We start from the raw sequence: 26,158 nt of genomic DNA on the forward strand, positions 1-26,158 counted from the left end.
AAACTTTTCCCTATGGAATTTTGCAAACAAAACTAAGTTTTCATCAAAACTCACATTTGCCAATGGCAAATGTGAGTTTTGATTCTAACCCTTGGTTTTGAAGGTGAATTTCACACCAAAATGACTTTGATCCAAAAAAACCGAATATGTCACATTATAGAGTGTAAAACGGTATATCCAAATCTGCCATAAAACGGTATTTTTTTTTTTTGGCAAATGTGAGTTTTGATTCTCAGCTCCTCATTTCAATGTTACTAAAACTAAAACTTAAGTCGGGAGAAGAAGACGCTGAAGGCCTACCTCTTGCAAAGATTGGAGACACTTCTGTCCGAATTGAACATATCAAAACTTTGAACGACGGGGCAAATTTTATTTGAATTCGCATGATCTGCTTTCAATAATTACACGCACAGGAGATGCAGATCAAACAATTGTGATGAAAGCCATCGAGCAATTAGGTGAAAATGATGAAAAAGTAGCCATTGTAGGTGAAGATATATGATTTGTTCGTTTTAATGATTGCTCCAACTCCAACCAACAAAAATCTGTTCATTTCATAAAGACAAAGCGAGGAAAAGTTATACCAACAAAACTCTGCCTATACTGGTACACCTAGACAATCGTCTCTTGACAGTTATTTAGATGTGGGAATTCCTGTAAAATTTTCTCCACAGACTTTAGATAGAGCAATGCTTGCTTTCGCAACAGTGGATGGCCGACCTTTCAACATAGCAAATGACATGGGTATAAAAATACTCCTAGAACCCCTATATCAAGTCAAAAAATTGTTTGTTGTTTATTAAATTAATATTTTTAAAATTTAAATTTTTTTTGTATTTTATTGAAATTTTTTTAAGGTGTTCGTCAAAAAAAAAACACCGTAAAAAGAGTTGAATTGATGAAATACCTTAGCTGGGTCTGTCTTAAATGCATCCTCATTATCAGTAGGAGGTTCAGTTCCCCGCAAGGACTGCGCTTCCATCAATGACTTTTTGGCCATGCTCTAACTAGCAATGCGTTTTGAGAGGCACTTTCAACAAACGTGTAAATAAATGTTGGAACGTTTCGACATAATTGTCGAAAAATACATTTGATTTTCTAATATTTTTTGTAAAAATGAACAAAAGAACCTATCAAAGGCCAAAATTTTACGTATGAGCCTGCGAGAGAAGCATCTACCCTCGGGAAGCTGTGAAGAAAAAATTCGGAAAATTAACGACTTTTTGAACGCTGGCTGTCAGAACGAATCAAGTACATACTTAATCTCAATTTCAATATCATTTTCATCGCCTGAAGTGAATAAATTATTGCAGCATTATTTTCACACCGCCCTATTGAACGGTCTTGTTTTGGTTTTATTTTATCCGTTATATTTTTACTCATTTTTTATTACCTTCTCCATCAGACGTTGGATGTTCTCATATAAATTGACTTGAAACATGAAAAATATTAATGATCTTATTCTATACTTTTTTTCAGACCAACAACTCAATAAATGAGTACAGTTTTACGGCTTCTTGTCATGATTTTACAGTAGAGGATATTATCATCATCCTAGAAAACATCTTCGACGAGGCCAACTGGTGTAACGTTAAATTCGAAAAAGTATGTTTTTCGATTGTTTGTTTGTTGATTTTTCTCCATTCGAGTGAAACGAATTTTTTTTAAAAAAAACACTTTCTGAAAAATAGTGTTCAATGAAACCATGACCATTGACGAATTCAATCTTGTGTTAAAGATTGTTCGTACAAGTTATTTTGGATAAAAGTTAAAAGTATTAATTGAATAATTCTATCAAAATGGAACGTGAGATCGACGAGATCGTTAACCCAAACGAACATGCGGAGTTCATGGTGGTTATTAGACGCGGGAGAATGAGAATTACCGGAAATATCACAATCTTGATCAAAAAAAAAAAAGATGTAAGTATGGAAGTACATATAAAAATAAAGGCCGTAACATTCGGATCAGCATAAATTTCTACAAAATCAACAATCAATACTGAAACGGAAATTATTCCGGTGAAGTACTTACATAATATGAATGGCGGCCCAAACGAATTAGAGAATTCTTTGATGATCAAGATGTGACGAAAGTCATCAAAAGTTCATTTAATGGCAATAATGGCATTGGCTTCAATATTTACAATTATTCTAATATTACGTTTAATTTGTATGTTCATAGCATTATCAGGTCAACTTTTACAGACTTGAACTGCTCCTAGAGCTTCGATTTCACCTGGTTGTATAGCTTTCCAACTTGACTGAGCAAAATATTGTGAAAATGTTAATTTTTAAACATTTGCTGGAGACTCCAGAACTGATCAAAATGGTTTGGAACGGATGAAGATTCTGTATACTATAGAATAACAATGTTGACTGCAATGAATACTCCTTCAAAGCAGTTCAGAGTAGCACATTGTGATGTAAAACTTGTTGTATAATTGAAAACTTGATTTTTTTTTTCCAGATTGTAATACCTGTATTACCCACTGAAATTTATGTTATGCAGAAGAAAGATAAAACAATCAAATTCACTTTTAATAATAGGTAAGTCATTATTTTTATTGTAAACAATTTTGTCTAAGCATGTAATTTGCAACACTCTTCCAAATGAGCAGTTTTCTTTACATGATTCCAATTTCATTTTTTTCCCGTTTTCTATCATTTTTGACACTATCACGAGGTATTTTAAATGGTAACCGAACGATAGATAATTTACCATCTATGCGAACGAATACGTATTTTCAAAATGACGAACGCACTGATCACCATCGAAATTTCGTCGATTTAATGGCTCGAATTGCCAGTAATTTAAAGATCCCTCGCGATCAAATATTCGCTTTTTTAGATTCCACAGTTGCTCTTTGTTGGTTGAGTAAACCGCCAGACGTATGGAAAACCTTTGTGTCCAATCGAGTCAAAGATGTAACCACGGTGATTCCTTTCCAACAGTGGACCTATGTCAAAAGCTGTGAAAACCCCCCAGATGATGCTACTCGAGGTCTAGAGGTTGCTGATTTCGTTAGAAATTCTCGCTGGTTTGATGGTCCAGATTTTTTAAAATGTGAAAACTATCGTACTTAGCATCAGATTTTGGAACCCCTCACAACTGTTTGGAGAGTTGAAATATTAATACCCTATCCATGTACATGGACATGCCTTCACAATTCTTACTGATCACAGGCCTTTGATAAGGCTCTTCAAAGTTAGAGATCCTACTTCTCGTTTATTGCATTGGCGCCCAAAACTTAGTGCAGACACTTGATTACTTACAGATCGTCTTCTTACATTTTATTATTTTTTTTATAGGTACCTATATATTTTGTCATAAATATATCTCAGTAATTTTATTGTGTTTCCACTATTGGCACTTGTGCTGAGGCAACTGTGCTAGAGAGTTGTTAGATGAATTTGATGAGATGTCTCGATGTAATCAAGTTTACTTGGAAACGACACTGGAGTCTCATTTAGATAATCACCAAGGAATTTGAACGGTTAGAAGGATTGATACGTGCTTTTGGAAGGATACATGGTGAGAAAAATTCAAAAAATAAAACTGATAGGTAAGTGAATAATACTAATCATATTGACTGATCAGTGAAAGTAAAACCCGGCGAAGGTTGGAACCTGCCAGTAAATGCAGAGGTTGAGGACTTTGTGTTGAAATATAAATTCGAATAAATAGGAAATACTCAGAAATAGCTGGTTACTAATTAATATAGAAATAATACTTTTTGTTTATTAGTCTTACTTCTAGCTTCTTACGATTAACTTGATGCTCAATTTTGCTTATAATATATTTATTGTTTCGTAATTCGTTTTGATATCTATTGAATTAATAAAGGTTAATTCCAACATTTTGTCCCGCTCCATTCCAATACAGAGCCATGATTAAAGAAAAAGGTCAGAATATTGACCAATTTATTTCAAAATTGAAAGATTTGGCTGACATCGAAATTGACCGTAGAAATGAGGTGCTATACATAGTTGGCAAAAAACCTCAAAATACAAATCGGTAAACACCTCAGAACATCCAAAATTCAAACAGAAATGTAAATTCCTGCATTCTTACAATCTCTACTGACCAAAATAATAAAAGTTCCAACTCCCAGTTCCCTCACTTTTTTTAAAAATTCACTTACAATCTATTATGACATGAAATTTTTCAAAATATTAATTAAACACCTGTTTTCCAGGCAAGACAGAAAATTCTGGATTAGAATTATGCCTTTGGCGCGTAGAATCAACAAACATGCTCAAACACATTTGAAGATTCAAAGTTACAACCAAAAATTGTTGAAAGTTGATTTTGAATTGTTTACTCTGCTCCTTTTGTTTCGCACGGCCGAAACCATTGAGGGGGGAGGGGACGGACAGGGGTCCTCCTTAGGACCAAAACAGAACTGTCGGTCTGGCCCAATCGAGCTCCAAGAATTGACTCATTCTGCACAACATGCAGTTGAAAAAGCTGAATGTGAACACTCAAGAGCTGAACGTGAACGCGCTGAGTAAACCCACGGAGGGGCATATGTTGGACTGGGATATGCCTTCACCAGCAGTATATTAACCCTTTTCTCCCTGCCAAAAGGGTAACACTGGCGAGGAGCGTCGCATGTCAGGCCAGGGTCATAATAAGGTGCCTCCTAATCTCACATGCATCGATTTTTACCTAGCCCAAGCGCTATCAAGACACAGCACATTTAGATTTTTTTTATATGTATGTATAAAATGAAACATTCAGACTCTTCGCTGTGTATTATGATGAATTTTGTATCTATTTATAATTTTTCTCGATTTTATTGTAATGAATTTTGTTGTTTTTTTTTTCGTTAAATGCAATTATAAGCTTAGGGTATTCGAAGTTATGAATTTTGTACCTAAATATTTATAATTTTTCTCAATTTTATTACTTGTATAATATGTACCTATCCTAAAATAATAAACGTCAGCTTTTTTTACTTGTTAAAAGTGTGTCATATAATTGAATATGTCTGCGTAGTTGTGTACAGAATTATATTACATACAACAATATCAAAGAAATCTCAATATTAAATACGAATGAACTTTTATTACCAATTCATCGTATTTGCGAAAAAAAAGTTTGATACAAATGGTTAATTTTCAAACTTTGACAACATTTACGTAATGTTTGCAATACTAAATTCTGAATATTTCATTGTATTTTCTTCAAAATGATGTTCGCAATTATTCTCTATTCTATTCTAATCAACATTTCATACCAGATTTAAACAAAGGTGTTTCAATTTGCCAAGTACCAGTAACGTTGAAGGAGGCAACTGAGAATGTCAGACAAAATCAAAAGCGCGAACTTAAACGTAAGAAGCGCAAAGGACCAAAGGAGACCCGGCAGTAGAGTTAACTGATGAGTTTGATGTAAGCAATGACGAATTAGACGATCTATCTAAAGATTCCGACATATTGAATGGAAAAAGTATATTGTGTGCATTGCTTCTCTCAAGTAAAACGCAAATGTTTCAGAAAAAATACTCTGATATAATAGGAAAAAAAATATATCAAAAATTTATAAAAATTTCAGAAAATTTTTGGTCATTTTGAATTTGGATTCTTTTTGTGATACAGTGTGTAACGATGTAGTAAATCTCATTAAATTTGCGTCCAACGTACTGGTAATTTTTGACATCGAAAACTCCGGTGAAAGCTCCATCGAAGGGGGGGGGCGAGGAGCGAGGAGTTCAAAAAATTACACTGACTAGTAGGAAGTTAGTTTTGCCTATCCACTCGCCTGTTCTGGAATCCGCAGAAAATGAAAAAAAAACGGTGAAGAGGTAAAGAATCGAAGAGGAGGGGGCAAAAGTTGATGAAAATACGTAAAGCTTTGAAAAAAGCCTTAACAGTTACACCTCGATCAAAAGTGATGAACTGCAGCTAATCGCGAATCTACATTAATTACTATAAGCTTAAACAATGTTACCTACTCAAAGTGATGAATTTAGTAGGTACCTATTTATAATTTTTCTCGATTTTATTGTGATGAATTTTGTTGCTTTTTCGTTAAGTATAATTATAAGCTTAGGGTACACCTACTTGAAGTTATGAATTTTGTAGTTTGTACATATTTATAATTTTTCTCAATTTTATTGTGATGAATTTTGAATCTAAGACGTATTTATAATTTTTCTCGATTTTATTATGATGAATTTTGTTGTTTATTTCGTTAAATGTAATCATAAGCTTAGGGTACCTATTCGAAGTTATGAATTTTGCACCTATTTCTAATTTTTCTCGATTTTATTGTGATGAACTAACTATTTATAATTTTTCTCAATTTTATTACTTGCATAATATGTACCAGTACCTATCCTAAAATAAACGTCAGCTTTGTACCAGGATTATGATTGCTTAAATTTTACTAGGTTTCATTATTGTACAACAATGATTGATCAGAGACGGTGGTGGGGAGGAAGTTCGTAATTTAAAAAAGCGTAGGTACTTACTACTTACATTACATTACATGTAAAAATATGAATGATTAGTATACCTACTTACCCATCTACCAGTTTCATTTTGTTTTGAATCGAAGTTTTGTGGATTTTTTCAGGTACTTATTGTGTGAAGGGGGGAGGGGACACAAAAATTGAATAAGTACACGAAAAAGCACAACAAATTGACAACTCTCACCCCTCCCCTACTAATGCAAAGTGGTCGACTTTCAATTCTCCATGCCCGACCAAAATGTAGGGCTTGAAAAAATCGACTTGTTTCATAATTGATCAATTAAGTATAGCTGATTAAATGTTCGTCGCAATTATTAATCATAATCGATTAAAATCAAATTTCAACCTGTATAACATAGTTAAAAACTCGAATTATTATGACCCCCAAAAAAAGGCGCAACATCAAAATGTTTTTGAGTTTTTTCAGGTAGTCATTTTGTTTTTCAAAATATGACAAAATCAATTTCAATCAATTGCTTGGTGAAATTGTTATTTTATGATCAAAAAACCACTGTGTACTCGATTATAATCGATTAAAATCGAATTAATTCTAAACTTCACCAAAACGGTTTTTCAAAAATTAGGGGGGGAGGGGGGAGAGGGGACACAAAAAAGCGTACGTGCATAAAAGAGCACAAACGAAGCACAAACAATTGACACCATCCCCCCTCATTCAAAGTGGTCGATTTTCATTTCCCCACGTCGACCAAAATGATTTTTTGAAAATCGAGGGAAAGGATGGGTGCACAAAAGAACACAAACGTAGCATAAACCATCGACACCAATTTTCACCCCCCCCCCCTACCTTTAAGTGGTTGTTCTGGGGAAATGGACCAGGTGAGTTTCTCACCTTAATGGAGGTACGCGTATAGGGGCCGACGGGATAAAACGAAAGTTGTTTTGATCGCGTACCTACTATTTTTTTTTCATCTGAAAAAATTCAACTTTTTTGTAGTTTCTTGAATAAATTTAATATTTTTAATATTTCAATTGTGTTTTTTTATTTTATAGAAATTTTTTAAAGGTGTTCGGCAAAAAAAAAACGCAATAAAATGTTATTGACTAGATGGAGAAGTAGGTCTGAGCTTAAAAAAGCTACAATTTCGACTAAAATCGATGTACATAAATACCTTAGCTGGATCTGTCCCAAATACATCCTCATTATCAATATGTGATTCAGTTTCCTGCAAGGACTGCGCTGCCAGCAGATAGCGCCCGTATGCCAGTATTTTGCGAATCAATTTAATTTGAATATGACTTATTGCATGCAGGGAAGTTTTTTTTTTTACTATCGATGGTGACTTTTCTAACGCTGGCTGTCAGAACCAATCAAATGATACTTAAACCTAATTTCAATATCATTTTTATTACCTGAAGTGAAATAATATTATTGTAGTATTATTTTCATACCGCCCTGTTCAACGGACTAGTTTTTTTATTTTTTCATTTTATCAGTGACGTGATGACGTCAGAGAATTTCTTGCCACTGGCCGTCTGGTCTCAGTGTTTCAAAATCAACGATTTACCGCAGGCGACGAGCGATAGAGAATTTAGAGATGATGAGAAGTGGTCTGCGATCCATGGTATATCTATATTTTCAGAAGAACTTTTATATTTCAAAAAACCTGTACTGGTCGGATTACGTGATGAGGTTGTAAAATCATCAAAAATTAAAGTAAGTAAACTTTTAAGATGAAATTTTTCTATTTTATAGGGATATATTACTTTTGAGGTTTGAAAACTTCCAAATTATATTACATCTAGACAGTATCCAAATGGTTGATTTTCAAGGATGGAAAGCCCATTTTCAAATTTGAGTAGGCTAAAATGAAAATCTAAAATGAAAATGTGCATTATATACTGTACTTAATATGTAGGTACATTGTACATAATATTCTTATGACCCAAAATAAAATACATATATATTATTTTAAAAAAGTAAGTAATTGCTTTTGAAATTTAATTCCATCCATGATGAACGCGCCAATCAACTTGTTAATATTTTGAGTTGAAACTGCGTATTTTGACCACCCCAACAAGTAGGTGCATTTGGGAAACACGAGTATTGTATGTAGAAAATGTGATAAAGGATATTATCACGAAGAAGAACATATCGACTGCAAAGGTGCATGTGAGAGATGCAAAAGTGACAATGTATGCGAACCTGAATTTGGTTATTTGCAGCAGTGCCCAGACATTTAAGAAGAAGAAAAAACGCAGAAGAAAATATCTACAATATTAATATTTATGATACTCCCTTGATGGTGATATCACGATCAAAGGCCCCGCGGAATGATTATGATGATCTAATTCACTTCTAATAAGTGTATTTTCTTTCATTTTTTTTTTATTGTAAACAATTTTGTCTACTTCATACTTTTTGATACCTTACTTAATTGGTATGAAATTTGCAATACTGGTCCAAATGAACAGAGTTTCCTTCATATGATTCCAATTTGCTTTTTTTTTTGGAATCCCTCTCATTTGTTTCAACATTTCTTATCATCACATTACTTTTCAAGGTTTAAATTTAGTGCTATCAATTATTGGTTTACATAAAAATAAAAGTTTGGAATATATTTGTTTAAAAAATTGTATCATCAAAACCGTCATGGAGCCCTATGACGGCTCGATGCGTAACAGAGTAAGTACCATAGCACCCTGACCAGTGACCACGTTCATTTTTCAATTCACAATGTCAATTTCTCGATTGTAACATGATATTAATATTATTTTACTGTCGTAGGGTCCTGTCTCAGCTCGACTGAGGGCGATAGAAGAGCGCCTTAATGACTTGCCCCGATCACATGCGCAATATGACACATTGAATCAACTCGCGAATCTAATTCGTACCACAGAACGCAGATTGGGAACAGAAGTAAGCTGAAAAAAATGTGAAAAATTGAAAATTCACTAATGATTTCCGAGATAAAAGGGGTTGTATTATTTCCCCCCCCCCCTCGTCATAATCGTTACCATTACAAATTGGCTGCAAAGGGGGTTGCGTTATTTTACCCTTGTAAAGGTCAAAAAAAAACGTTTATGGAAGTATACACGTCTTGGATATATCATTGCACAAACCTTGAATTAGAAACCATACTCAATACATATTTTATTGGAAAAGAGGGTTCAGTAGACGAATTAAGAAAAACTTTGAGAAATTTCGTTCTAAATTTTCCCACATCTGGAAAAAAATTGCAAGCAAGCTACGATAACATTCAAGAAAAAAGAAAATCTGAAACCGAAATAAATAAACTGAAAGCATTTCTGAAACAAGAAAGAAAGCTAATTAAATCTACTGAATTTTGGACCCTAGAACTACATACAAATGCTTGAAACAGAAACAGAACAGCTGGTTCAGGAATTCGACGATATCGAAGACAAAGACAAAGTTAGAGAGTCATTTAAAAAACCAATTCAATATTCAAAAAGAATATACAAAAAATTAGCTGAATTCAAAGAAGGACTATGTCGCAGGCGGACATTAAAATTAGTCGCGATCGAACCTCCGAAAGGTTTAACATCGTTGTTTATTTGTTCATCATTCGACTCGTGAAAATAAAATGTTCTATCGATAAACCCAAAAAGTGTCGTTATTTTTTCTTCGGAGGAACTAATTCGGTCGTGACAGAATGAACTAATGATTTAACAATTGATACGAATTACAATGCGAACAGTTTGTATTGTATATATTATCATTTATCATTATGTACCTATAGGTATACAATTTACAGTTCGATAGTTCCAAAAACTATCGATAGTTTTTTCGATACTTTTACCATCATTGTAAAGATTAGGATTGAACCTATGTAATTGTCCGCAGTGTAAAGGTTATTACGTCTTTATTTGAAGATTATTGTTCATGTTTTTTTTTTGTATTCTTCTGATAATATCCTGCCGAAGTTATTCAAGAGAGGAAATTTTCATAATCTGTGTTTTGTTGTTGTTTGTCTTTTTTTTTTTGAGACGTGGAAAAAAATTGTAAACATTGAGCTCTGATTTTTGAAGAGGTGGGGGAGGGGAATTGATCAATTTGAAAATTTATAAAAGGACAATTCTTGCTAGAAAAAGTTGAATATGTACCATTTTTTTTTGAATACAAAAAAAATGGATTTCATTATTGGAAAAGATGTAATTTTTTTTTTTTTTTGAAAAGGATCGAATTTTCGTGTTTGAAGGGAAGGTGGTTTTCGTGAAATTCATTTTCGAGAAAAAAAAGGTTGAATTTTGCTTTCGGGGGAAAATTTGAATTTTGATGGAAGATAAAAATCAGTTTTTATTTTCGATAAAGAAAAATTTGAATTTGGATTTGGGGAACGATTTTTGAGAGAAAAATGATCGAATTCTGTTGAAAAAGAAGGAAGAATTTCTGTTTTTTGTTTTGATAGAAAAAAAAGTGAATATTGAATTTCGAATTTGGAGGGGAATGGGAAATGTTTTGATTTTGTGTTGTGAAAAGAAAGAATTTGAAGTTTTGTTGGCCAATTGAACTGGAAATTGGTTTTGGCAGAAAATTTAATCGGCGTTTTGAAAATGGCTTCTGAAACCAAGTTTCGGCTCTCTACTTCAATTGATGATTTTTTTTTTGTATATTTGAATCCAATTTTGATAGTTCTAAATTTCGCAAAAATCTAAAACTAACTTCAGCGCTTGAATTTTTCTTTAGTGTGGCATTTGAGTTTCAAATTTTGGAAAAAAAATTGAATTTCATTTTTTTATATGAGAGAAAGTAGATTTTATATGAAAAAAAAAATGAATTTTGTCTAGGTTTCTGTGAAAAGAACGAAAAGGAATTTTGCTCAATGCTCAGAAAACATAATTTTCCTATGTTGGGGGGGGGGGATGGAAATTGATATATTTGAGGATGAAAAGAGGAAAAGTTTGAATTTTCGTTTTTGAGGGAAAACGTTATGTGTCAGAAGGAGGGGGGGGGGTTTAGAATTTTGCTTTTTTTCGTTTAGTGATATGGGTGGATTGTAGAAGGGTTGGAACTTTGATTTTTTTAAAATTGAAATTCGCAAAAATCGTAAACAATGTGGACTAGTATTTGTGTCCAAAAAATTTTCTTAAAGTATGTAATTTGTTTCCTTTTTTTCGTTTTTAGAATTGGAAGGCATGGAGGAATGCCTGGGGTCTCCTGACCCGCCAGTATCCTCCTCAAATGATGATGTAGTTCCGGAACCAACTAAACCATCCCGCGTGCGTCGCGAATCGTTATCGTTGATATCGAAAAGAAAACTAACAAAAAACACCATGGATGTTACGGTATTAACAAACACAAGTGCCGCCGCTTTTGTCGACTTGTACAGCGAACATCTGTCCATCCCTATCCTGATTTCACCCAAGGCGAGGATGTAATGGATTTGGAGGCTCCAGAAGCAGAAATAAATGTAGAGCCCCAGGCTGGCCCTGCAGCGCAGCCAGAAGGTGGAGTAGAGGAGACTGTAGCTGGTCCCTCTCTCAGTCAGCTGTTGAAGGGGATCGCATTGGCGAAACAGGGGTAAGGATTATGTTTTTTTTTGTTTTATTTTTGTAATATATTTTTTTCATTTTACCTCGAATTTAGTTTCATATTTTTTTTTTTTTTTTTCAATTTTCAGACGGTTATTGTTGCTGGAGGAGAGAACAACTCACGAATACTGGGATCCCACGGGGACACTACGTGTCCTTCATCGTTCTCCCTACTCTGCAGTTCTGAAGGCAAAGCGGAAAGTGGGTTGGCACGCAGTATGCCCTTTGCCGTCGTGCCACTTTTTCAACGTTCACTACTGGGCAATGAGGGTAGTTTTTTTTGTTTTCCAGATTGATCTCGAAGACGTACTCCAAAGAGTCAATGGAAATATGGGAAGTTCATGATTCGCAAGTGAACTTCCATAGTAAATTTCGACAACTGTTTCCGCATACATATAACATGTGCGTTAATTTGCGAGAGTATTTTGTAAGGTCATCTTATTCTGGGCATATCTTTGTTTTCTCAACCGCAAAATTATATGGGAATAAATATAAAACTATCTCCAGTACGACCTAATGGTACAAAGCTTATTTACCGCAGGCAACGAGAGAAAGCCGATGACAATTGAAAATCATGGTTGTAAAATCATTAAAAATTAAAGTAAGTAAACTTTTACGCTGAAATTTCTCTATTTTATAGGGATATTTACTTTTGAGCTTTGAAAACTTCCAAAGTAGATTACATCTCGACAGTATTCAAATGACTTCAATTGGTACGTAATTTGCAATACCTGCTGGTCCAAATGAACAGAGTTTTCTTCATATGATTCCAATTCCTTTTTTTTTTTTTTTTAGGGGGGAATCCCTCTCATTTGTTTCAACATTTCTTATCATCACATTACTTTTCAAGGTTTAAATTTATTGCTATCAATTACTCATTGGTTTACATGAGAATAAAAGTTTGGAATATATTTGTTTAAAAAATTGTACTTTTGATGATATTAACGAACCATCTCAACTTTTTCACCACTATTCTAGAAAAATCAGAATACCTATATCTTTGCTAATTAGAAGTTTCAATCACAGATTGTAATTTTAAGTATGTTAATGTTAATCCTCATAGACAGGTGAATATCGCAAAGCTCAGGAAGAACATGAAAGAAATGAAAAAATACGGGTAGAAGAGGAACGCAGAAAAAACCAACGCAAAGAACGGACACTCAAAGAAGTCAAAGCACAGGAGAAACAGGATATCATACGCAAAGCGCAGCAAAACGCCAACTATGATAGGAAACGCAGCAACAAATGGACATAAATAACTATTAAGGATCATCAATTACTCAATTAGGTATATTTGTTATTGAAAAAAAGTGATCGCGAATTTTTCATTTTTTCATTGTGAGTATCATGGAAGCAGGGTTTAATCTCCAAGACCTTCTAGTAGGGTAAATGTAGGTACCTTCTTAGGTGCCTACGTTAAGCCTTAAGCAAATTGCTACAAGTCTCAGTTGACAAAAAGAAATTTAGATAGGTTTATAACCTACTTAATAGGCTCAAAAGTCCTGAACTTGCAATAATCGACAATTTACTCATATTTCGTAACTTTGTGGTAGGTGCTTATTTTCCTCAAGTAGGTGTCTCTTAGGCGTGTAGGGTTGCTAGGTATATGTATTATTTAGATAGGTAGTCGTTGCTTACTCAACCTATTTGGTTGACCTTCTCATTATATTTCAGGTTAAACGATAAATCGTCGATTTCGCCCGTTCTCCGAGATTCGATTCCATAAATAGGGGCTGAATAGTTCCCCCGTATCACTTAGGGGGTTGATATCTAGGGGTAGAGAAATTTTTTTTTTCAACTGCAAATAAGGGACGTGGATCTCCATCGAACGAATAAATAGAAGCTGAAATTTTATAAAAGGGGTTAAAAATCCCCATCATCGTTGGAAAACATTTTTTTGCGATTGTTGACTCATAAGGGTTGCTTGATTACACATCGTATTAAAGGTGTTGAAAATTCTTCCCATCATTGGTGACTACATTGACTTATAAGGGTTGTATCACTATCTCCGCTGTTGAAATAATTATTGTGTTGCCAGGGTTGAACAATGAACAGAGTTTATGGAAGTATATTAATACACGTCTTGGATATATCAAAAGTCTTAAAGTAAGTAGTTTGTTTACTTATTTGTTTCCTTTCTTTTGTTTTAAGAATTGGAAGGCATGGAGGAAGGCCTGGGGTCTCCTGACCCGCCAGTGTCCTCCTCAAATGACGATGTTGTTCCAGAGCCAACAGGGCCCGATCCCACCCAAGGCGAAGAGGCAATGGATTTGGAGGCTCCAGAAGCAGAAATAAATGTAGAGCCCCTGGCTGGGCCTGCAGCGCAGCTAGAAGGTGGAGTAGAGGACACTGTAGCTGGTTCCTCTCAGTCAGTTGTTGAAGGGGATCGCATTGGCGAAACAAGGGTGAGGATTATGTTTTTTTTTTTTTTTTTTTTTTTTGTAATATATTTTCGTTATTTCACCTCGAATTTTGTTTTATATTCTTTTTTTTTCAATTTTCAGACAGTTATTGTTGCTGGAGGAGAGGAGAGAACAACTCACGAATACAGGGATCCCAAGGGGACGCTGCGTGTCCTTTATTGTTCTCCCTACTCAGCAGTCCTGAAGGCAAAGCGGAAAGTGGGTTGGCACGCAGTATGCCTTTGCTGAAGTGCCACAAATCAACGTTCACTATTGGGCAATGAGAGTAAGTAAGTAAACTTCCATAGCAAATTTCGCGAACGTGTTCCGCATACTTACAATATGTACGTTAATTTGCGGGAGTTTTCTGTAAAGTTTGAGCCGCCGGTGACTGAAGGTCAGATATTTATACTTAGTTAGCCGCCGCGCCGGTAAGCTATTTTTTTGTAGATATTTTTTGTAAAAAATTTGTATTTTTGTATATTCTTTTTTTTTTTTTTTGGTGTTTTTGTCTTTCTTATTTTGTATATTTTTTCAATTTTTGTAAATACTATTTTTTTTTTCACATACGAGTGAGAAAAATATTTCTTTTGATTTTCGTAATGTATTGTTGGGGATGAAAATTCTTCCCATCATTGGTGACTACATTGACTTATAAGAGTTGCATCACTATCTCCGCTGTTGAAATAATTATTGTGTTGTAAGGGTTGAACATTCTATCAATATACATATGTCGTGTCAATTTATTGGTTTATAAAAACGTATTGTTGTACTTTGGGGTTGAAACTTCCCCCCCCCCCACATTGTTGAAAATCTGTGCTGTACAATAGGGGTTGAAACTCCCCCTAAATAATCAGGAAATATATACCTCTAAATAATTGTGCTGTATTACAGGGGTTGAAACTACCCCTCATTTCAACGATCTATTGAAGGGACATCTGAAAAAAAATGACAAATCACCTGTACCTTGGACGCTAGAGCTTGAGGTTAGTTTCGATAAAGCACAGCAAGCATTTGTTAATTTTGTACTACATACTTCATTACCCTCAAAATGATGCTCAATTTTATCTCACCAAAGATGCGTCCGGTGTTGCTGTTGGTGCTCTGCTCGAGCAAGTCGTTAATGGCGAACGCCAGCCATTGGGTTACTATTCGGCAAAGCTAGATCAACGTCAACAACGCTGGAACTGGGACTCAGAGCAGCGCCAAGAGATGACTCAGGCTTGAGTGCGGCTGAAATGGCCTTTGGAAGAACGTTGATCCTACCTGGAGAGTTCTGTGACTCCAAACCTGGCGAAATTGATGACACTTCCGAGTACATCCGGCAGCTACGCCACTCAATTAGAAAATACAGCCCTCTAACGCCAAATTGGAAGTCAAATCGAAAGGTATTTATTCCACCTGACTTGCATACCTCTGAAAAAGTATATGTTCGAGTTGACAAAGTTCGTTCACCTCTTGAACCACCTTACGAGGGTCCCTTCAAGGCCATTAAACGGAAAAGTAAATACTTTGTCATCGAAAGAAACGGAAAACAAGAGGTAATCTCCATCGACCGCTTAAAGCCAGCATATCAGCTCACCAGCGAGGAAGAAAACGAAAAAACCTCCGATGAAAGTAATTTGCTGCCATCATCCATTGTAAAGTTCAAAAAAAGGCCATCTTTCTACACTCTAATCGATCTGCCACTGTCTGATGCGGTCTCTGATGAAATACCTTCGACCTCAGGCGCCTCTGCTCCTTCTACCTCGCAAAGCAGTGCTCATCCCCCTCCCCCACCGCCGCCTATCATCACCTCTACAGTGCCAGTATCTGCTGCTTCAAAGTCTGTCCCGTTTACCTTACCTAAAACTCGTTCCAGCCGCACGATTATCAAACCGCAACGTTTCGGTGACCAGTGATTTTATTTCTGCAATCACATTGTTTATCAATTACAAATTACGTTTCAACATTTTCGTTTTTTTTTGGTCTCCCTACTCGATAATTTTCTCATATATTTTTCAACATGTCATGTTGAAAAATATTGTATTTCAATTTACCTACTCTTTTATTTATATATGATTACCTAGTTAGATGATTGACTCGATTGTAGTTTATTCGATCATGTGTAAAATGCTGTAGTTACCATTAGTTACAAGTTCTTCAAAAATTTTTTTTAAATGTTAGTTTAGTACGCAAAAAAAATTTTTTTAATTGAAAGGGGGAGACTTTGTGACGTGCCGCACTATACGCCGAATGCGCGTGCGTAACTTTTAATACATTTTACCTAGCTATACTCATTCTGGATACTTCGAGCTGCATTATTGTAGTATCTCTCATATGAAATACATTGTTGTTTTAGCGTCTCCGTTTTTATCTCTTCGTGTTGGTACAACGTCCGTTACACGTCTTTATTTGAAGATTATTATATGTATTTTCAGAAGAACTTTTATATTAAAAAGAAAAATGTAAAGGTGGAGTTGAAAGATTTCTTGGTTGTAAAATCATCAAAAATTAAAGTAAACTTTTACGATGAAATTTCTCCATTTTATAGGGATATTTTACTTGTGAGCTTAGAAAACTACCAAATAAGATTACATCTAGATAGCATCCAAATGTTGATTTTCAAGGACGGAAAGCCCATTTTCAAATTTGAGTAGGCTAAAATGTAAATGTGCATTATATGTATAATATGTAATAGTTTTATGACTCAAAATAAAATATATATTATTTTAAAAAAGTAAGTGCTTTTGAAATCTAATTCCATTCATCATGAATCATGATGAACGCGCCAATCAACTTTTTAATATTTTGAGTTGAAACTGCGTATTTTGACCACCCTGACAAGTAGGTGCATTTGGAAAACACGAGTATTGTAGAAAATGTGATAAAGGATATGATCACGAAGAAGAACATATCAACTGCAAAGGTGCATGTGAGAGATGCAAAAGTGACGATGTATGCGAACCGGAACTTGGTTATTTGCAGCAGTGCCCAAACATTTAAGAAGAAAAAACGCAGAAGAAAAATCTACAATATTGGACGTCAAACGGAATCAGACCCTATCTATATGGACGTCAAATGGAATATTTATTTAAGCTCACAGGAACCTTTTCATTTAATAATTCATGTTGATGTTTTTCCTTTTAGATGAATGTGTCCAGTTTTTCTCTGAAGCTGAAGTGGCGCAAACGTCAGCTGAAGTGTACTTGGAGACGCTGAAGGATATAAACATCTCCATGACAGCAAATTTAAATTATACAGAGTTCAAAAATTTAGTTAGTGAAATAAGTGTTAAGGATTTCCTCAACATGAAGGTTTACATCAACAAGGATAACTCCAGTTCAAAAGTATGATTGATTTGTTACTCCATTCTCCAAGGTGCCCAGAAACAGAACTAATAAATCGTCTTTTGTTTAGGAGAAAACATGTTTAATGGACCGACTACTGAATTACGTTGAAAAAGGATTGGAAATTATTTATCCCACAGAAGAACCAATCAACGAAACTTGATAAAAAAAATTTCATTTAGAAAAATACAGATTAAAATTTTTCCCAGAGTGTAGTGTAAAGGTTATTATGTCTTTATTTGAAGATTATTATATGTATTTTCAGAATGTCTACTTCATACTTTCTGATACTTTAAATTGGTATGTATAATTTGCAATACTTACTGGTCCAAATGAACAGAGTTTTCTTTATATGATTCCAATACCCTTTTTTAAAATTTTTTTTTCTATAATCCCTTGCATTTGTTTCAACATTTCGTATCATCACATTACTTTTCAAGGTTCAAATTTAGTGCTATCAATTATTGATTTGCATGAAAATAAAAGTTTGAAATATATGTACCTATTCGTTTAAAAAATTGTACTTTTGATGACATTAACGAACCATCTCAATTTTTTCACCACTATTCTAGAGATATCAGAATACCTATACCTTAACCAATTAGAAGGGGTTTCAATCAAAGATTGTAATTTTAAGTATGTTAATGTTAATCCTCATAGGCAGGTGAATATACATCACGCTATTTATAAGCAAGTTATTTGCTAATACTTTAAATTTGACCAAAAAACCATCCCAAATTAGACATATTTTAGAGTAAATTATGATAAGGTAGGGAGCCTGCAGGAACATCTGAGGGCCTGCAGGGTTGGAGAGAAAATTCTGAGGAAGGGTAAGGAAATAGTAGTACCTTATCCATCGCGTCCTCAGAACCTCTCCTGAATTGTGAATCGGCCTTAAATAGGTATAGACTAGTTTAATAAATGTATTGAAACAAATGACCACTCCAACATTTTTCGACAAAGCAGCAACATGCCTTATAGTATAGTGGACACCTCAGTATGGGAAGATTGGTCTGTCAGAGTTTATGGGGATCAATTTGGTTATTTTGAAAATGGCCAAATTGTTCCGCCATGGATTCGCGGACCTCTGATCTTGAGAATCCTAATGGCCCTTGCCCATCCGGACAGGGTGCCATGGGATGATCAACCAAGGCTAAGAGCTGAGTTGGAAAGATTAATCCACCAACACAGAGAGGATGGGCTGGCAGAGCCACTGCCAGCTCCAGAACCTCTAGTGTGGCAGGAAGATCAGATAAATGTTGCGGAGTATCCTGAAGAAGAGCCTGAAAATCTATTCGTACCTGGCTATAGGCCAGGATATGACAGGGAAAACTGCTCGATATGCCTGGAGGCCACAGGGGAGCAGATAGAACTGGAGCCCTGTGGTCATAACTCCTTCTGCCAGAGGTGTATTGCCATGCTGATTATGAATAGAAGACAAACATCTTGTGCTTTATGCAGGGCTAATATAGAAAAAATAGCTTACGTTTGCGATGTGTATAAAAATGCTGATTCACCAGAATTCAATTAATGGTGAAAATAGCAATTTTGCAAAATATTGAGTAAGCAATTTGTTTAACATAGATGTCCATCTCCACTTCAGAGAGTACTCGCAAAATTCAACAACCTCTGGTAAAAGAAAAATCAACGGAAAAGGAAAGAATACGATTTCGCATGAATTAGCTGCAATTCTCGAAGTTAAAAACAAAGAACTCGCCAAAACTAAAATTACGTTTTATTGGCACATGCTTTCTCAGCAGTGTTGCCGAATTCCGGAACTTTTCAGGGCTGTCGGAACTTGACCGGAACTTTTCCTTTTGGGGAACTTTTTGAGAACTTTTTCACTTCTCGGAACTTTTTTGTTTTCAGTGTTTTTCCCCCACAAACCATTCAAAGTTCATTTCAATGGTTCAAAAAAAAAATTTCAATCTAAGAGTTCTGAAACAAATAATCTGTGATTCTGAATTCACAAATTTTTTTCATGAAAATTTGCTTGTTGACATGTTGACGTTCTATCTAATTATTATTATTAATCAATAATCATGGAGAAATATTTAATAACGAAGAAACGAGTAAGTACACCTAATTGTCAATTGTCCAAAAATCGTATATTGCTCAGTTGTCAGCTCACTAATAAATTTTTGAGAAAACCGTTCGTTGTCCTATGGATCAAATCTATCTCGGTATGACAGCCGATGAAAGTCTCAAAGTGTTGAAAAAAGAAAATAAAAATTTGGACCCAGAAGAGCTGCAGACGTTTTATACTTCGTGTCTCAACTTTTAAATGAAGGTTATTCAACAAGTGGAGACCAGATTTGATTTTTCTGACAACGTGTACGATTTTGTCAAGATAATAGATCCAGCTACTGTTTTGAGCAATGATGACTTTTCTTTTAGGCCAGTTTTGAAGCGTTTTCCCAACCTGCAGCCACAGGTTGATGCTGAAAAACTGAATACTGAATATAGGGATTTGCGATTGTCTGACTTGAATATCGATACCAGCGTCATCAGCAATCCGGATCCAATGCTATTTTGGCGTGTTGTCTTTAATTCGAAGAATTTGACTGGACAAGTTTCATACCCAAATCTTGCAACGGTAATCCAATTTTTACTCATTTTACCGTAGGTATAGCAACGCGGATGTCGAACGAGTTTTTAGCGATTTAAAAAACGTCAAGACCGACAAGAGAAATAGGTTGAAAACGAGGTGCATAAAAGCTCTACTGAGAACTAAAGATGGGATTAATGATGTAGTCGAATTCAAGCATTCGAAGAAACTCATAAATCGCTTTTTCAGCTGTCACGTACACATATGCGAGTAGGAAATGCGACGAAATGTATAAAAAAAACATACAAAAAATTGATGACACCTAATTTATACTGGCAAACCTGAAACAGGAACTCTACATGAACAACACAAAAACTCAAAGAAAAACCAAACTTAACTTCACACTAGACCATTACAGTGCGATGAAAATAAAACTACCATGCGACTACGAACTAACAGATAACATAAAAACATTAATCGAAACACAATTCCCATGTATACAGAAATCTGAAAAATACTCCTACCATAGAATCCTACCTGTCCAATGGACAGAATTTGAAACTCTTTCAGCTGATGCCCTAACAAAAAATACTATATTTTTCAAAAACGTATCAAAAATAGTCAACAAAAACTGGAAAGACCTAACCCCAAATTTTGCAATAAAAACTTCTACAGAAGAAATCAAAAATAGAATAACACTGATCGAAATGAAAAAACCCCCAAAAGGGATGTTTGAAAATCAATTTTGGGGGGATATTTTCTATATATCGTGGCTAACAATCCTGACCCTTATCATAATTGTTGAAATGATAATCATTCTAAAACTATATTCCCTATACCTCAGCAGACAAATTCCCATTACTACCACCAGAATCGACAGCTCTAATTTGTAATTAATTTTAAGAAAACTATTATAATAATCAAAATAAAGATGATATATGTTTATTTGTAAGGTTGTTAAATGCTCGAGGCGAGCATTTTCTAAAGTAGGGGGATAGTTGTCACGTACAGAAATGCGAGTAGGAAATGCGACGAAATGTATAAAAAAACATCACGAAAAATTCCACAACAAAAGTACAGATATGTGGTTCGATTCATAAACATAACGGTACATTCGCACGTTCAAGGGTGAGGTGGATAGCCCAAGCAAAGCGCCAGGCGCTAATTAACAATTAGTCGTGAAAAGAATAAAGTAAAGTAACAACTGTCCTCCTCGGTGATAAAATAAGATATCAGATGTATTGTAGATTGTGCCGTATGGAATCTTGAATTGATATTAAAAGGATCGTGTATATATTTATGACGTGTCGTGTATATTTCTCTATCGATAATTAATTTGTGGTGATTGCGGATTCACACCCGGAATACAAATAGATCGAATTTGCGTATTCAATCGTGTATCTATTGTTCGTTGAAACTTCAGTAATTTGACCCAGGGGGCGAAGTTACACAGCATAAAGAAGAAGTAGCCAGAAAACAAAAAGAGAAAATGGAAAAAAAAGAAAAGCAAAACTCGAGAAAGATAAAATGAAAGTTACGAAGTGAACCAAATACCAAATATTTTGTAATTCTTATTTCTTGTTATAATGTAGATTATTATCATAGGTACCTGACCAAATAGATACTATTTGTGTGATGTAACATTGGTGAAAAGTTACTAAAATTGATGAAAGACTATTTCGTTGTGCTTAGTGATATTTCATGTTTTATAGATATGTACCTATTGCGTTTCAAAGTTCAACTTTCCTTCTTTTTTTTTGTTTTTTAAAAAATTTTTTATGAAGTAATTTTTGTTTTTTTATTATTAAGTACGTAAAAGTTACTAAAAATTGAAAGACTATTTTGTTGTGCTTGGTGATATTTTATTTTTTATAGATCTGTACCTATTGCCTTTAAAAGTTCAACTGTCCTTTTTTTGTTTTTTTATTATTAAGTAGGTAAAAGTTACTAGAAATCGAAAGACTATTTCGTTGTGCTTAGTGACATTTCATTTTTTATTGATATGTACCTAATGCGCTTCAAAGTTCAACTTTCTTTCTTTTTTTTTTTTAGTGTTTTTTCTTGTTTATTGAATAATTTAATTTTTGTTTCTTTATTACTATGTAAATGTAAAAGTTACTGAAATTGAAAGACTATTTCTATTTTCATTGTGCTTATGATTGTGATTACTGGGAATTAAGTTAGGGCGTGGTCGCCCTCATCTTTAAAGAAGGGGGAATTGTGGCCTTGTAAAATCACGCCATAGCTGTTGGCACTTTTATTGGTGGTGTCAGTTCAATTCCTTCCCATCACGAACAGCAAGCATCAGTTAAAAAACGTCGAGGATGTAAACCAAAGACTCATCAGCTTCTAATAACAGAATATAATTGTGACACTGTTATACCTACACAAAATAAAGTAGAAGAAGAAATTGGACAACCTGAAGAAGTTGACTTTTCTCCAGCATCACCCAGTGAAGACGGTATAGTCAACACAGTATTGATGATATTGTTCCACCAGTTTTCAAAAAAAGATGTATCAATACCTGTGTCAGCAGGCCAAGAAAGTATTTGCTATGTAATCAGATGTATGCTATCATAATTGGAGTAGTACCAAAAATGTACTTCTAGGTCTAGATATTGATAATGATTTCCAGTCTTTACTCAACCTTGTCAAGTATGCAGCTGGAAAATCAATGCTGATATCAGCGGTTTTGCCAGAAACCATCCACCAACGGATATCTAGTCTAGTCGCGTCCAATTCGTAGTAGAGGTTACTAATGCCTTTCGATACATACTTTGCGAATACCATAATGTGAAATATCTGAATAAAAATATAATATCGATGTTAAAGTTTGAAGTTAGATCATTGAATAATTGTATGATCAATCTGCGGTAAAAGCTACGAATACGTTCGTGACAATACTAACTAGATTTTTGAATTTTCTTGATCACCATTGAAGAGATATGGCCGCCTCTATGTAACAGTACCTACTGTAGATGGTTTAAGCTTCTCAGATAAACTTCAGGAAGGATGCAAACTCATGTATGAGAAGCTCCTCAACCTTCCAGATACAATTGAAGATACACGTGTTAAAAGATGCAGAAAACGAGGTTTCATTAAGTAATACAGTTAGTTATGTTGAAAAGTGGCTATTTGGTACACCTGATACAGCGATGACAAAGAATATTACGATAAAACGTTAAATTCCTTGACTACAGATGATACAAAAACTCGATTTCTTCTGAATCAACATCGATTCAAATTATCAATACCTTAATCTCAATGATGCAATCTAATTCATTTCAATACAATCGAAACCAAGAACAGTTACACAGTGCTTTTACCCTAATTACTTCTTGTCCTAATAATGTTACGTCCCAAGTGCATCCTCATTATCAGTAGGAGATTCAGTTTCCCTCAAGGACTGCACTTCTAGCCGATCATTTTTGAATATGACCTACTAGATGAAGGGAAGTTTTTTTTTTACTATCAATGGTGACTTTTTGAACGCTGGTTGTCAGAACGAATCAAGTACTTAAACCTTATTTCAATATCATTTAATTTATTACCTGGAGTGAAATATTTGTGCCAGTTCCAGCCGAATACGAGCTGTTTGTGTATCAGTTTAGCTGTATTTTCGAGTATTGTTTACGATGGATTCTATCGAGGTTAAATTTAGCTGGATCCTAGAGACCAAAAATATTTATGTTTCATATTTGTGTTGCATGTTTCGAAAACATATTACGTGTCTAAATTCAATCATTTTATATGGTGGGATCCCAAGGGGACGCTGCGTGTCTTTTATTGTTCTCCCTACTCTGCAGTCCTGGAGGCAGAGTGGAAAATGGGTTGGCACGCGGTATGCCCTTTGCCGACGTGCCACTTTTTCAACGTTCACTATTGGGCAATAAGAGTAAGTTTGAAAAAAAAAATTTATTTTTTTGCAATATGTATTTGAATATTAATTAACTTTTTTTGTTTTCCAGATTGATCTCGAAGACGTACTCCAAAGAGTCAATGAAAATATGGAAGTTCAAAAATCAACAGTGAACTTCCATAGTAAATTTCGCGAAATTTTGCCGCATACGTACAATATGTAGGTTAATTTGCGAGAGTATTTTGTAAAGTTTAAGGCGCCGGTGGCTGAAGGTCAGCTATTTATACCTACCTAGCCACTGGTGAGCATTTTTTTTTGTATTTTTTGTGAAAAAAATTTGTATTTTTGTCTTTCTTTTTATGTTAGGGTATATATTTTTTTTGATTTTTGTATGTTTTTCTTGTAAGTGGAAAAAATAGTGTTTCTTTTGATTTTCGTGATATTTTGTTGGGAAGTGGAGAATGATATTTTTTTTTCATCTTACTCGCATTTGTTTGTATATTTTTATGGTTTTCTTATTTCTTACATGGTAGCATTCGCGTTGGTTTTATTACAACATTCAATTAATAAGGATTAATTCCCTCCAAAAAATTGTACCTTATTAGGCGTAAGTATAATATACTTCTAAATTTACGGTGTCTTAACACATATCGAATTATTTTAAATAAGAATAATTCTAAATACGAGTAATACATAATATAATAAAATTTGATGTAAATTCAATTGTTCGCTTGTACTGATGGTCAGTTGACAAATTTATAAAATTTCGAAATTTTCAATTTAGAAAGAAAACAATTCGTGAATTTGTTCTATTTTTTTGTAATTTCTTGAATAAATTTAATACATACTTTTAAAATTTCAATTGTTTTTATTTTTTTTTATTTTATTGAGATTGATTTGATTCGCTAACAGCGTTTGATGAACATTTAAAAATAACGCACAAAAAAACTGAATTTTATTTCGACGGTAAAACATTTTCGTCGTATATCGAGAAAGATTTTTATATTAACCATATTAAGTAAACGGGGTGATGTACACATAGGTTGGGACCAAAGGTATGTTAATATTTGAATGCTATACTAAAATACATTTTCTAAATGTTGAGCGACAACGACATAATGATCCTCGGTAATGAAGAAGCTTGCTCTTGAGGAAACGTTTTTTTATGTTTTGTTTTAGAGTATCACGCTTAGCTAAAGAACAAATCAATTTATGGTACCGTGATATAGGACGTTTCGTATGTACATCGTGTAACTGTCACTTCAATACAGCACAGTCTATAGAGCAGCATGATTGTGATGATTCGAAAAAATCTCAACAGGATAACGATTTGAAAAATGAGAGCGAAACCAACAATATTCAAGAACATATATTTTTTGTTTTCCTCTTTTTTTTCGTAGGTTTAGAATGATCAAAAAAAATATTGTGCATGTAAAAAAAAATTGTACCTATAAGTACGATATAATTATAAATAAAATATATATTATTTTAAAAAAGTAATTGCTTTTGAAATTTAATTCCATTCATGATGAATGCGCCAATCAACTTTTTAATATTTTGAGTTGACACTGCAAATTGTTTCGACCACCCCGACAAGTAGGTGCATTTGGAAAACAGGAGTATTGTAGAAAATGTGATAAAGGATATGATCATGAAGAAGAACGTATCAACTGCAAAGGTGCATGTGAGAGATGCAAAAGTGACAATGTATGCGAACCTGAACTTGAAAGATCGTTAGCAATAATCAGGGCTACGTGGATGAAAAGGTACTCGGCAGTATCTCCATTCGCTCCTGACGCGGCGTTAACCGCCTTTACTTCTGCGACGCGTGCGGAGCCGACGTACGGTGGTCCCAGCTCCTCTGTTTTGTTATATACATTTGGATACGTTGTCAACCAAATTCTTATTGGCCTAGCCAGACCCGTTTTTGCCGGTGGTTACTTTGAAACCCCTTTGATTCTGGAATCCTCTTTTACAAAAGTTGGCGAATTATTTGAAAATAATGAGTTTTCCCCAAAAAAAAGTTATAAT

Source organism: Planococcus citri, chromosome 1 (genome assembly GCF_950023065.1).
Source record: "Planococcus citri chromosome 1, ihPlaCitr1.1, whole genome shotgun sequence".
NCBI classification, from domain to species: domain Eukaryota; kingdom Metazoa; phylum Arthropoda; class Insecta; order Hemiptera; family Pseudococcidae; genus Planococcus; species Planococcus citri.